The 11,708-nt window shown below is 40.2% G+C and overlaps 1 pseudogene; it reads left to right on the top strand.

Annotated features, from left to right (window-relative positions):
* Nucleotides 1-9,545, top strand: part of LOC131370449 (NACHT, LRR and PYD domains-containing protein 3-like) — an 87,619-nt pseudogene extending 78,074 nt beyond the window's left edge.
* Nucleotides 9,546-11,708: the final 2,163 nt, after the last annotated feature.

Consider the following 11,708-nt stretch of genomic DNA (forward strand, 5'->3'; position numbering starts at 1 on the left):
CTCGTGTTCTTCCATTAACAATGTACAGACCCAGACTTTCACAGAGCTGCGGCACATCATTTGCATTTCTTTTGACCTGCAAGTCAAAGTCATGGCAGGGAAGGTTAGTAATGTTTCTGGGCTAATGTTGTTGAACTCTAAAATAGTTTCCGTGCTCTGTGTTAAAGTCAGGGAGAGAACCAGTGCAGGAGTTCAGGTCTCCACAGATCAGCACACTTCCCTGGGCCTGGAAGCTGCAGATCTCAGTGTGGAGCTGGGGGAGTCACTGGGAGAGATGTCTTTTGTTTTGTTTAAAATACCTTTCTTCATTTTAAGCCCAATGTGTGATTAATTTCATTTTTGTGGTGCTGTAAATAACAATATTAATTATACCTTATACCATAAAAATCTGTTGTCTGTCATTGTGTCTCTACAGGTTGTGGTGTTGTGGTATCTCAGATGAAGGCTGTACTGCTCTGACTTCAGCTCTGAGATCAAACCCCTCACACCTGAGAGAACTGAATCTGTCTGATAATAAAATCGGAGACTCAGGAAAGAAGCTGCTCTCTGCTCTTAAGGATGATGAACATTACAAACTACAGACTCTGATGTGAGTAATGACCTTTTAATAAAAGTTCAGCCTCATTATCATTAGTTGTACATTTCTCTTTAGTTCCAATAAATATCAGATTATCAGGATAGGAAATAAAACCAGTTTTAGAAAATGTCACTATATTCTATTTAATGTGAATTTTTCTAACAATTGTCTTTAATGGTGTTTTGTGTTCAGTAAAGTGTGTTGATTTAAAATTCATGTGAAGGCAGAAAACAGGGATTCAGACAGAGTCTACAAAATGTCCCAAATGAGTGCATGAGAGTGATTGTAAATGAACATTGTGTCTTCTGTCATTCCTGTAAAATTCACCTCAGCTTCTTCTTAAAGTCTGCACTTTAATATAAATGTAGAACAAGAGCTAAATGACACAGTAGTGTTCGTTATTTAAAAAAGCTCCTGTGATTGGATAAGAGCAGTGATGTGATGGGTAAATATCTGCTCATTATCCTGTTAGAACTTGTGGAAGTTCTCATTTGTTCTAGCTAAATGTTAGAAGACAGATGTTAGTAAGAATGAAGAAATGTTGAATGATTAATTATAAACAGGAGATGATGATGTTTCTCTTGGAGCAGAGATGATTACATGATGTTGATCATGAAGTACCACAGTCCACTTTGTGCTGATTCATTCACATCTTTTTCTTTTAGATTCAGGCTGTAGTGAATATCTGTGTGTGATGAAGACTTCAGTGTTCCTGCATGTTGGGGAATATCAGTCAGAACATCACTCATTTAGTTATAACACATTAAACTGACTCAGAGAAGTGAGAAGTGTGTGTTCATCATGTAGAGTGAATCAGACTGTACACAATTCTACACTGAGTGTATAACAACCTCTGATCCCTGGATAAAATTCCCGGGACCTCAATCCCATAAAAACCTGAAGGATTATTTAGAACAGCATGTGAGCAGCACATGAACTCAAGCTGAACCCAGTCAGTGGAAGAGAGAAATAAAATGGACAAGAACAATTTAAGGACATTGGAATTCTCCCCTGATAGAATTGGAGTTTATCTGATGAGTTCATCTGAGGAGTTCAGTTCAATTCAATTTATTTGTTTAGCGCCTTGTACAATGGACAATCTCTCATATCAGCTTTTACAAAAGAAGAGAACAAAAAAGGAGAGAAAAAAATATATTAAATTAAATTATTATTCTATTTTATCCCTATTTTATCCCTAATGAGCAAGCCTGTGGTGACAGTGGCAAGGAAAAGCTCCCTGATATGATATGAGGAAGAAACCTTGAGAGGAACCAGGCTCAGAAGGGAACCCATCCTCATTTGGGTGACACTAAACAGAAAATAATGTAACTGTAACTGATTAATGTCCTTTCTACAACAGCAATCAATGACCCATGAGGAACTATTAGGTCAGTGTAGTTTCTATGGTCATTATAGACACTAGTTCTTTGCTGTCACAAGCTGACAGATGAAATGGCAGATCTGTGATGGTGTGAAAGTCCCCAAGTGGCTCTGTCCATGGCTGTCTCCTGGGTCACAGGCTGTCCACACAGATCCATCCACACCATCAGTGAGCACCACCAAGTGACCAGACTCTGACCAGGGGTAGAAGGGGGTCATACTGGAAACTCAGAACACTGGGAGCTCAAGATTGGGATGTATAGCTCAACATAGAAAGAGAAAGCGAGAGAAGGGGAGAGAGAGTGAGAGAGAGAGAGAGAGAGAGAGAGAGAGAGAGAGAGAGAAGGATATTATGTATGCATGCTTGTGATCATGTGATGTTTAAAGACAATGTAGATTATGTTTAAAGTGCAGGCAGGGACTCCAGCAAGACTAGCTATGACATCATAACTAAAAGGGAGATCCAGAAGGTGACAGACATGAAGGCTTCCCGGGACATAAAGCATCCAACCACTTCACAGTCAGCAAACCTGAGCGACTTGTGAGGGTGGTAAGATGACAGCATCCAACACATCCCAGTACACCAAACACTCTATGACCATGAACCTTCCAGATCTGCTCCTTTACCTAAGAAAAACTTTACACTGAAAGCTTGACTAAACAAATGTGTCTTCAGCCTAGACTTAAACATTGAGACTGTGTCTGAATCCCCAACACTACCTGGAAGGCTGTTCCATAACTTTGGGGCTTTGAAAGAGAAAGCTCCGCCCCCTGCTGTAGCCTTTGCTACTTGAGGTACTACCAAATAACCAGCACCCTTTGATCGGAGTAGGCGTGGCGGATCATAAAAGACTAAAAGATCGCTCAAGTACTGTGGCGCGACACCATTTAGTGCTTTATAGGTCAGTAATAGGATTTTATAATCTCATTTATAAGTTCTCATTTGTTCTAGCTAGAACACAGATGTTAGTAAGAATGAAGAAATGTTGAATGATTAATTATAAACAGGAGATGATAATGTTTCTCTTGGAGCAGAGATGATTACATGATGTTGATCATGAAGTACCACAGTCCACTTTGTGCTGATTAATTCACATCGTTTAATTTTATATACAGGTTGCAGTGAATATCTGTGTGTGTGATGAAGACTCCAGTGTTTCACACACAACAGTCTCTAGAGTTTACACAGAAATGTTCTATCTCTAAAGTTTAATCTATCACAGTCTTGGTGTAATTTTAGGAGCAGTTCAGCTTTGGTCTTGTGCTTTAGCAGGATAATCAAAGATACACCCCTGACATTTTTGTAAATATTTTATTATATCTTTTCATGTGACAACACTAAAGAAATGACACTCTGCTCCAACATAAAGTAGTGAGTGTACAGCCTGTATAACAGTGTAAATTTGCTTTCCCCTCAAAATAACTCAACACACAGCCATTAATGTCTAAACCTTTGGCAACAAAAGTAAATACACCCCTAAGTGGAAATGTCCAAATTGGGCCCAATTAGCCATTTACCCTCCCTGGTGTCATGTGACTCATTAGTGTTACAAGGTTTCAGGTGTGAATGAGGAGCAGGTGTGTTAAATTTGGTGTTATCACTCCCACACACTCTCATACTGGTCACTGGAAGTTCAACAAGGCACCTCATGGCAAGGGGGGGGGGTGTAAATCCATTTCCTGTATTTACATACATTTAGGGACTATGGTAATACAAAGTCCAGGAAATAATTAAGTTGATTATAATGATAAATATAAACAGAATAGTAGGCTACTAAACTGTGCATATAAAAAGATGTCTTAATTTCTTTATTGTTTAATACTGGCCAATCACAAACACTTGACAAAATCATTTTACAAAGTCAAAAATGTTCACCATTAATGTTTTGTGTGTGAATAAAATTTTAATAATGTAAGACTCAATTTCCACTGTTCAACAAACTTTTATTTTAAACTGACCGCTGTAGCTGAAAATGTAAAATAAATCACTTCTTGTACAGGATGTCTGTCAGAGACACATCCACCAAAAGGCATGGGTTTATAATAGAAAAATCAAAAAGCTTTTATGAACTGTGTGTGTTACAGCACTATTGTGTAATATCAGGTGCAGATAAACAGCAGCAAAATTAATATATAATTATATGAAAATGTTGATCATTACTTTAATAATTGTCTTTCATGCATAAACAACCACCCTTAGTTAATAAACAAATTAAAATATTTACATACCTGGTGCTAAATAGATCATTTTTATGCCTCCAAAACTGTATTATAGTAGGGTAGGAATAACAATCTGTAATTGTTACTTCTGTAATCCAAAAGGATGGGAAATTGATAACACAATAGATACACTACTTATTTTGTACACAGGATGCAAGATTGTCACACAATCTCACAAACATAAAAGAAAATGTGACTTTAAAATAAAGAACATTTTTCATTGTCTTCCATCTATCCATTCAATCCCATCTCTCCATGTATCCTAAATATTCACCTCATCTGTCCTGTGATGAAACAACTGAGTTATGATCATAATGAGACTAACATTAAACTAGCATCCAGAGTCTGCTTGTCATACTGTACATTGCTGACAGAAAATGCATGGTTTAAAGTGAACTCGTTTTCATGCTACACAGCATCTTCTAATCTACATTACATATTTAGCTAACAGTCTGAAGTTACCTAGCAACAACCGTGTATGTTAACGTTAGCTAAGTCAACAAGGCTAACATCAACAGGTGTAGACAGAAAATACGATTATCCTAACCTGAGCTAATTTACTGAATAAATCAACTCCTTTCTTTCTTTTCATCCATGATGACATTAAAGTCATCTGTTGCTGCTTCTGGAGTTTCATCGCTGATTGTGCTGCAACCGCCATACCTGTTCATTATATCTTTCAGTGAGAGAGTGTTAGAGTGTGCAGGTGACATGGACGTGCGCATTAACACAGGCAGACTCTCTGTGTCCTGCTTGGTCCGGCTCCTCCGCGCTGATGATGGTGTGCAGTTAAAAAATCATAACAAACAAATTTGAATAGTGGGGAGACACAAACGGGATTTTGAAAAGTAGGGGGGATATGTCCCACTGTCCCCAGTGGAAATTACACCCCTGCAATACAGGTTGAAATGCCGCTCGAAATTAGAAGTCAACAGTTAAAGATGAGGTACTGGATTCATTTAAAAGGTCACTTGGACAATAACCCAGTTAAAATGTTCTAAAGGATTGCTGGGAATATGAATATAAAAAATAATAATCTTTGGGGAGACTGTTAATAAGGAAGCACAGACCATGGGTTTGTATAATATAGTTATTGCCCCTTCAGTGGCTTTGTCAGAAATATCTTCCTGGCTTTTCCCTATGCCTTTCGTTGACACTCAGTTACACGGTGAAAAACAGAACAAGGAACAGAACATAATCAAGTGGAACAGTTGATCCAGCATAAATAAATTTAGGAAAGATTTTGAGAATGCGCATTGGACACAGTTCATTAAATCAGTGTCTACACAGAATAGGGAAACATGAAACTGGTAATTGTGGCAAATGAGAACAAGAAGAAACTGTAGAACATGTACTCATTAAATGTGTAGTATATGAAAGAACATGGGTTTATCTAACTCTTGCTTTGAGGGCATTGAGAATAAACACTTTGTCTCTCCAGATTCTGCTAGGAAATGACCCAAAGCAGTCAAGAATTATCATGAAGTAATAACTTATATAAAAGAAATATTATTATTATTTGAATCCCAATTCCTGCATTTACATACACTACTCACAAAAAGTTAAGGATATTTGGCTTTTGGGTGAAATTTATGGAAAATGTAAAAAGTTCACGCTACACTGATATTATATCATGAAAGTAAGGCATTCAATGGTAATTTCCTCATCTCAAACAATTTATTGAAACAAAAGCCAACAACAGTGGTGGGTATACCACAACAAAAAATGTCAATGTCTCAATAATTTGTCATGTGTCCTTGACCATCAATTACAGCTTGACAACGACGTCTCATGCTGTTCACGAGTCGACTTATTGTCTGCTGAGGCATGGCATTCCACTCTTCTTGAAGGGCGGCCCTCAGGTCATTGAGGTTCTGGGGTGCAGGGTTACGAGCCTCTACACAGCGACTCGGCTGATCCCATAGGTTTTCTATGGGATTCAGGTCTGGAGAAAGTGCAGGCCACTCCATTTGAGGTACCCCAGCCTCCAGCAGCCGTTCCCTAATGATGCGACCTCGATGAGCTGGAGCATTGTCGTCCATGAAGATGAAATTAGGCCTGTGTTGTTCATGCAGGTCGTCTAGCATGCAGACCACGCTGATGTAAACGGTTTCGAACACGGTCTGACATGACACTTGGGTGCCTCTCACCTCCCTTAAATGCGCCCTTAAAACTCCCTGGAGTTGAGTAGCATTCATCATCCGGTTCCGCAGGGCACTGTTCACAATGAAGCAGTCATCAATGTGGGATGTGGCCAAAGGACGTCCACTTCTATGCCTTTCTGTGACTCTTCCAGTCTCTCTGTATCTCTGTCCCAACCTGCTGATGACACTCTGTGACATTCTAAGCTCAGTGGCCACGTCCCTCTGAGAACATCCTGTTTGAAGCCTCACAATGGTGAGGTTCTGTTGATCAGTTGTTAGGTGTGGTCTTGGTCTCATGATGTCAAAATGTGAACAGCATGATGAAGAGGACTGTTTAAATACCAATTCTAATGGAACGAGAAAATTTATTGATCGATTCATGGATCAAACACCAGTTGTGAATTTTGCCGTTAAGCACCTTGTTAGAGAAGAGCAAGTTATGCGAAAAGTACTGAAACACTGAACAGTTGGACATGTGCATTCAAAAGAGTAGAGAAGGTCAAATTAAGTTCACCTGGAAAGTTTTAGGTGCATCCCAAAAGCCGAATATCCTTAACTTTTTGTGAGCAGTGTATATTTAGGTACAATAGTGATACATCCAGTAAATAATTAAGTTGATTGTAATGATGAATTCTATTGAAAAAGAATAGTAGGCTACTAAACTATGTATATAAAAAAACATGTATTTATTTCTTTATTGATCACCAAGACTTGAGAGAATAATTTCATAAATTCAAAAAATAAAGTCATAAATTTTCACCATTCATGTTTTGTGTGTGAATAAAATTTAAATAATGCAAGACTCAATTTAAATAATGCAAGACTCAAAAAAAACATTATTTAAATGTAAAGAACATTTTTCATTGTCCTCCATTTATCCATTCAGTCCCATTTCTTAATGTATCCTAACTGTCCACCTCATCTGTCCTCTGATATGAAAACCACTGAGTTATGATCTTATTCAGTCTATCATTAAACTAGCATCCAGAGTCTGCTTGTCATACCTTGCTGACAGAAAATGTACGGTTTAAAGTGAACTTGTTTCCATGCTACACAGAATCTTCTTGACATTAAAGTCGTATATTACCGCTTCTGGAGTTTCATCGATGATTTTGCCGCAACCGCCATACCTGTTCATTACACCTTTCAGTGAGTGAGTTTTAGTGTGTTCCTGGATGTGGATACGTGCATCGACACAGGCAGACTCTCTGTGTCCTGCTCAGGTCCTGCTCCTCTGTGGTGATGACAGCGTGCAGATAAAAAATCATAACAAGTGAATTTGAAAGTGGGGGGGACACAAACGGGATTCCCCAGTCCCCAGTGGAAATTACGCCCCTGTAGATTAATGTACGTGTGTGTAGAACCATTCTGTGCACCACACTCCAATCCAGTAGGTGGCAGAAATGCACCCTTTAAGTCGGTCTGCCAATAAACACCAGAAGAAGAAGAATCCTTCTTCCAAAAGTGAAAGAGTTTCTCTCTCCGCCTCCACTCCATTCTGTGAAGCGTTTGGAAAAGTTAAAAATCTTTATCTCCAGGCAGAATCAGGGATAATAATGTCACAGAACAAGGACTGTTGACTAAAGGTGTTATTTGCTTATTAATAATGACTTTATGTTAGAAGAATGTGGATATATTTTATATTAAACTCGTGTGAAATCAGATGGAGTAAATCTTTACAGCTGTTCTGATGTTGTATGTACTGTACAGACCTTTCAGCTTCCTCTCTTTAATTTATCGTAAAATAAACATTAAGCTGTTTTACAGACATCCATATCATGTTACTATGCAGTTAGACACACACATAAACACACATAATTACAAATACTTTCTAAAATGTAATTCTTCAAGATGTCAGTAATGTGATCTATAATTACAGGCTGGTATCAATATAAAGCTCTGCACAGTTTCTCCTCCTACTCCATTCATTAATAAACACATCATGTCCATGAAGAAGCACAGGTCAGTGTCCGTGTCCACTAAGTAAGATCAGCTCAGTGGTGTTCCTGAACAGAGAGATGATTCCTGAAGTTATCACTCACCTTCTCATCAGGATGTAAACCCAGCTGTAGAAATCAGGTGATACTCAGGAAGTTGATCATTTATGTACAGATCACTGTGAGGAGGAAAACACATGAACATGTCTAATAAACTCTAGGAGATCTCTATCGCTTTTAATGACTGCTGTTTATACTCAACATTGTTCACATTTACTTCACACACTTATTTGTTTTTGTTGTTTTTTTATTTTAAAATGACAACTTTAATTTATGTTGGATGAGATTAGAATTTAGTCAACTAGATTTTAAAGTTGTCTTTTTTATGTAAATTTGATTACAGTGTGATTATTTTGTGAAAGTTTAATATGTTTGTGTGTTTTCTAGGAGTGTGATCCATTCCAGCAGAAGAGATCAGACTCTTCAGGACTTTACTAATATTCCACCATCAAAAAAACAGTAACCTACAGTACAACATCCTTGTGTTCTAGTCATTAAATATTCATATCTAAATTATTTAGTGAGTACATGTGAAAAGAATAATTGAATCAAAGGTTTTACTACTAATAAAAATCTAAGTCACTACTTATTAGAAAAAAAATTGTAATTAAAATTAAGTCCTTATTAAATTAAGTGAGTTAAAAACAGTAAAGAGTGTATATAAATAAGTAAAGCACTGTGTATAATGTTGTACAGCAAACTCCAGGGAAAGAGATCAGAATCACCAGCACCCAGCTGTATCTCCATGAAGAGTGATGAGTCTATGGAGCCTCTTCTGAGGTTTAAAGTTGGAGACTCCTCACTTCTACACAGGTAACATCTCCTCACTGTTAATGTCACTGCTAAAGTCACACTAAAAGGGAGATTTAACTAGAAAAACAGGAAAAATAACCACTAAAAACTGTAACTAATAATCTTTAAGATGCTTTATGAAGCCATTATTAAGTCTCCAAATTCTTTTTTGTCTTGTTTTTGCTTTTTTTAATTTTTGCAGAATGTGTTACTTGAAAAGTGTACTTAAGGCATTGTTAAAGAAAATGCCACTTGGTTTGATGTGTTGTTTTGTAATGACACAAAATTCATACGTTTGTACATGTAGCTTAAGTGTCAAAATATTTTTTGTATGTTCAGTCATTGCAGGCTAGACCACCACTTAGCATCTTTTAGCCAGTGACAGGATACCAAGCCGTAAGAATCTTCTAGAGTTACACCAGAATTCAGTCAGTAATTCTACAGAGCCACTGTGTGATCACTGTAAGACATGAGCAGGGATGTTCAAAACACTTAGTGTTAAATTTTAGATTTTGTCTGAAGTTTCCCCTTTAAAGACCATGCTACACAGTTATTAGCAGCAGTTTAAATATTTTTGATATTTATATTATTGTAATGAATCGTCAGGCGCCAGTGTATTAGAATCCATTCGCGGATTTATTGAAGAACAGAAGGCAGGAAATCAAGGTCAGGAAAACGAAAGCAAAGGGTCAAATACCAGAAAGACTAACACTAGGCAAACTAGACAAAAACGCAAATCCGAAACTCGTAGTAAAGAGAAATAAACAGGCAAGGTCATACACGATGTAGCTAACGAGAACAGAATAAAGGCTTGGCAAGTCACGCTAAACGGAAACAATGCTTTGCACTGGAGTGAAGGTGGCATGCTGCTTAAATACCCCTCAGTACCGGAAGTAGGGCAGAGATGGTTAATACTCAGGCGAGGGCTCCCTCTGGTGTTCGCGCCCAGGCTGCCTAGTGACAGAACCCCCCCATCTAGAAACACCTCCAGGTGTTCGTCGTCGAGGGCGCCCCCTTGGGCGAGGAGCAGGTCTGTGGGGAAAGTTTAGGTAACTCCTCTATGAGTGCCGGGTCCAGGATGTCGCGAGCATTGACCCAGCAGCGCTCCTCGGGGCCGTACCCCTCCCAGTCCACCAAGTATTGGAGGCGACTGCCCTGGCGACGTGAGTTCAAGATGGTGTTAACTCGGTAGGCGAGGGAGCCGTCCAAGTCCAGGGGAGGGGGCGGTTCGTGAGTGTTGGGGTTCGTAGTCTGAGGTCCGTGATAAGGCTTGAGTAGAGACACATGAAATGTGGGCGAGATGCGGTAAGAGGCAGGCAGTTCAAGGCAATAAGAGACCGGATTTATCTGGCGAACAATTTTGAAAGGGCCTATGAATTTCGGGCTGAGTTTACGGCAGGGTAGTTTCAGTTTCAGGTTCTGTGTGGACAACCAAACCTTTTGCCCCACCTGGTATGTCGGGTGGGGCCGACGTCTGCGGTTGGCTTGAATAACCTGCCGTCGAATCGCCCGCTGTAGGCGAACATGGGCTCTTTCCCAAGTCTCCTGGCTGCGTTTGGACCACTCATCCACCGCAGGGACGTCGGAGGGCTCGCCAGACCAAGGGAACGGCAGCGGTTGGTAGCCTAATACACATTGGAAAGGTGTTAGTCCCGTGGAGGAATGAGTCAAAGAGTTCTGGGCATACTCGGCCCACGGGAGGAACTCGCTCCACCTGTGTTGTTCCTTGTTACAGTAAGTTCTCAGGAACCTTCCCAGCTCTTGATTCAGGCGGTTGGCTTGACCGTTGGATTGGGGATGATACCCAGAGCTTAGACTAACCTTGATCCCCAGCTGTTTGCAGAACTCCTGCCAGACTCTGGAGGTAAACTGGGTGCCGCAGTCCGACACTATATCCTCCCGGAGGCCAAAATTACGGAACACATTCTGAAAGATGGCTACAGCGGTTTCCATGGATGTAGGTAGGCCTTTCAGGGGAATGAGTTTACACACCTTGGAGAACCGGTCAATGACTACCAAGATGGTAGTGAAACCCTGCAAATCGGGGAGGTCGGTGAGGAAGTCTATGGATATGTGAGACCAGGGACGGTGTGGGATGGGTAACGGTTCCAACAGACCTTCCAGTAAGTGCTGGCCGGTCCAAGATTGGGCACAAACGGAGCATGAGCGTACAAACCCCTCCACATCCTGGTTCAGAGAAGGCCACTAAAAGGTCTGACATAGCAACCGAGTCGTACGGTGTATACCTGGGTGGCCTGTACTGGGGCTTTCGTGGGTCCACCTGATTAGTCTTTGACGGAGAGCCGTGGGCACGAAACGCTTGGAAGGAGGACAGTTTGGAGGTGGTGCCTCTGAGGTGTAGGCCTGTTCGATCTCCCTCATGAAATCCCAACGTATGGGGGCTACGAGAACAGAAGGTGGGAGGATGGTGTCCAGGTGTGAGGGAGACTCGCTGACCTCATGGATTCTGGAGAGCGCATCAGCTTTGCCATTCTTGGACCCCGGGCGATAGGTGACTGTGAACTTGAATCGGGAGAAGAACAGGGCCCACCTGGCTTGGCGTGAGTTCAGGCGTTTAGCTTCACGAAAATACGCAAG

This window comes from Hemibagrus wyckioides, linkage group LG19 (genome assembly GCF_019097595.1).
Source record: "Hemibagrus wyckioides isolate EC202008001 linkage group LG19, SWU_Hwy_1.0, whole genome shotgun sequence".
Taxonomy (NCBI): Eukaryota; Metazoa; Chordata; class Actinopteri; order Siluriformes; family Bagridae; genus Hemibagrus; species Hemibagrus wyckioides.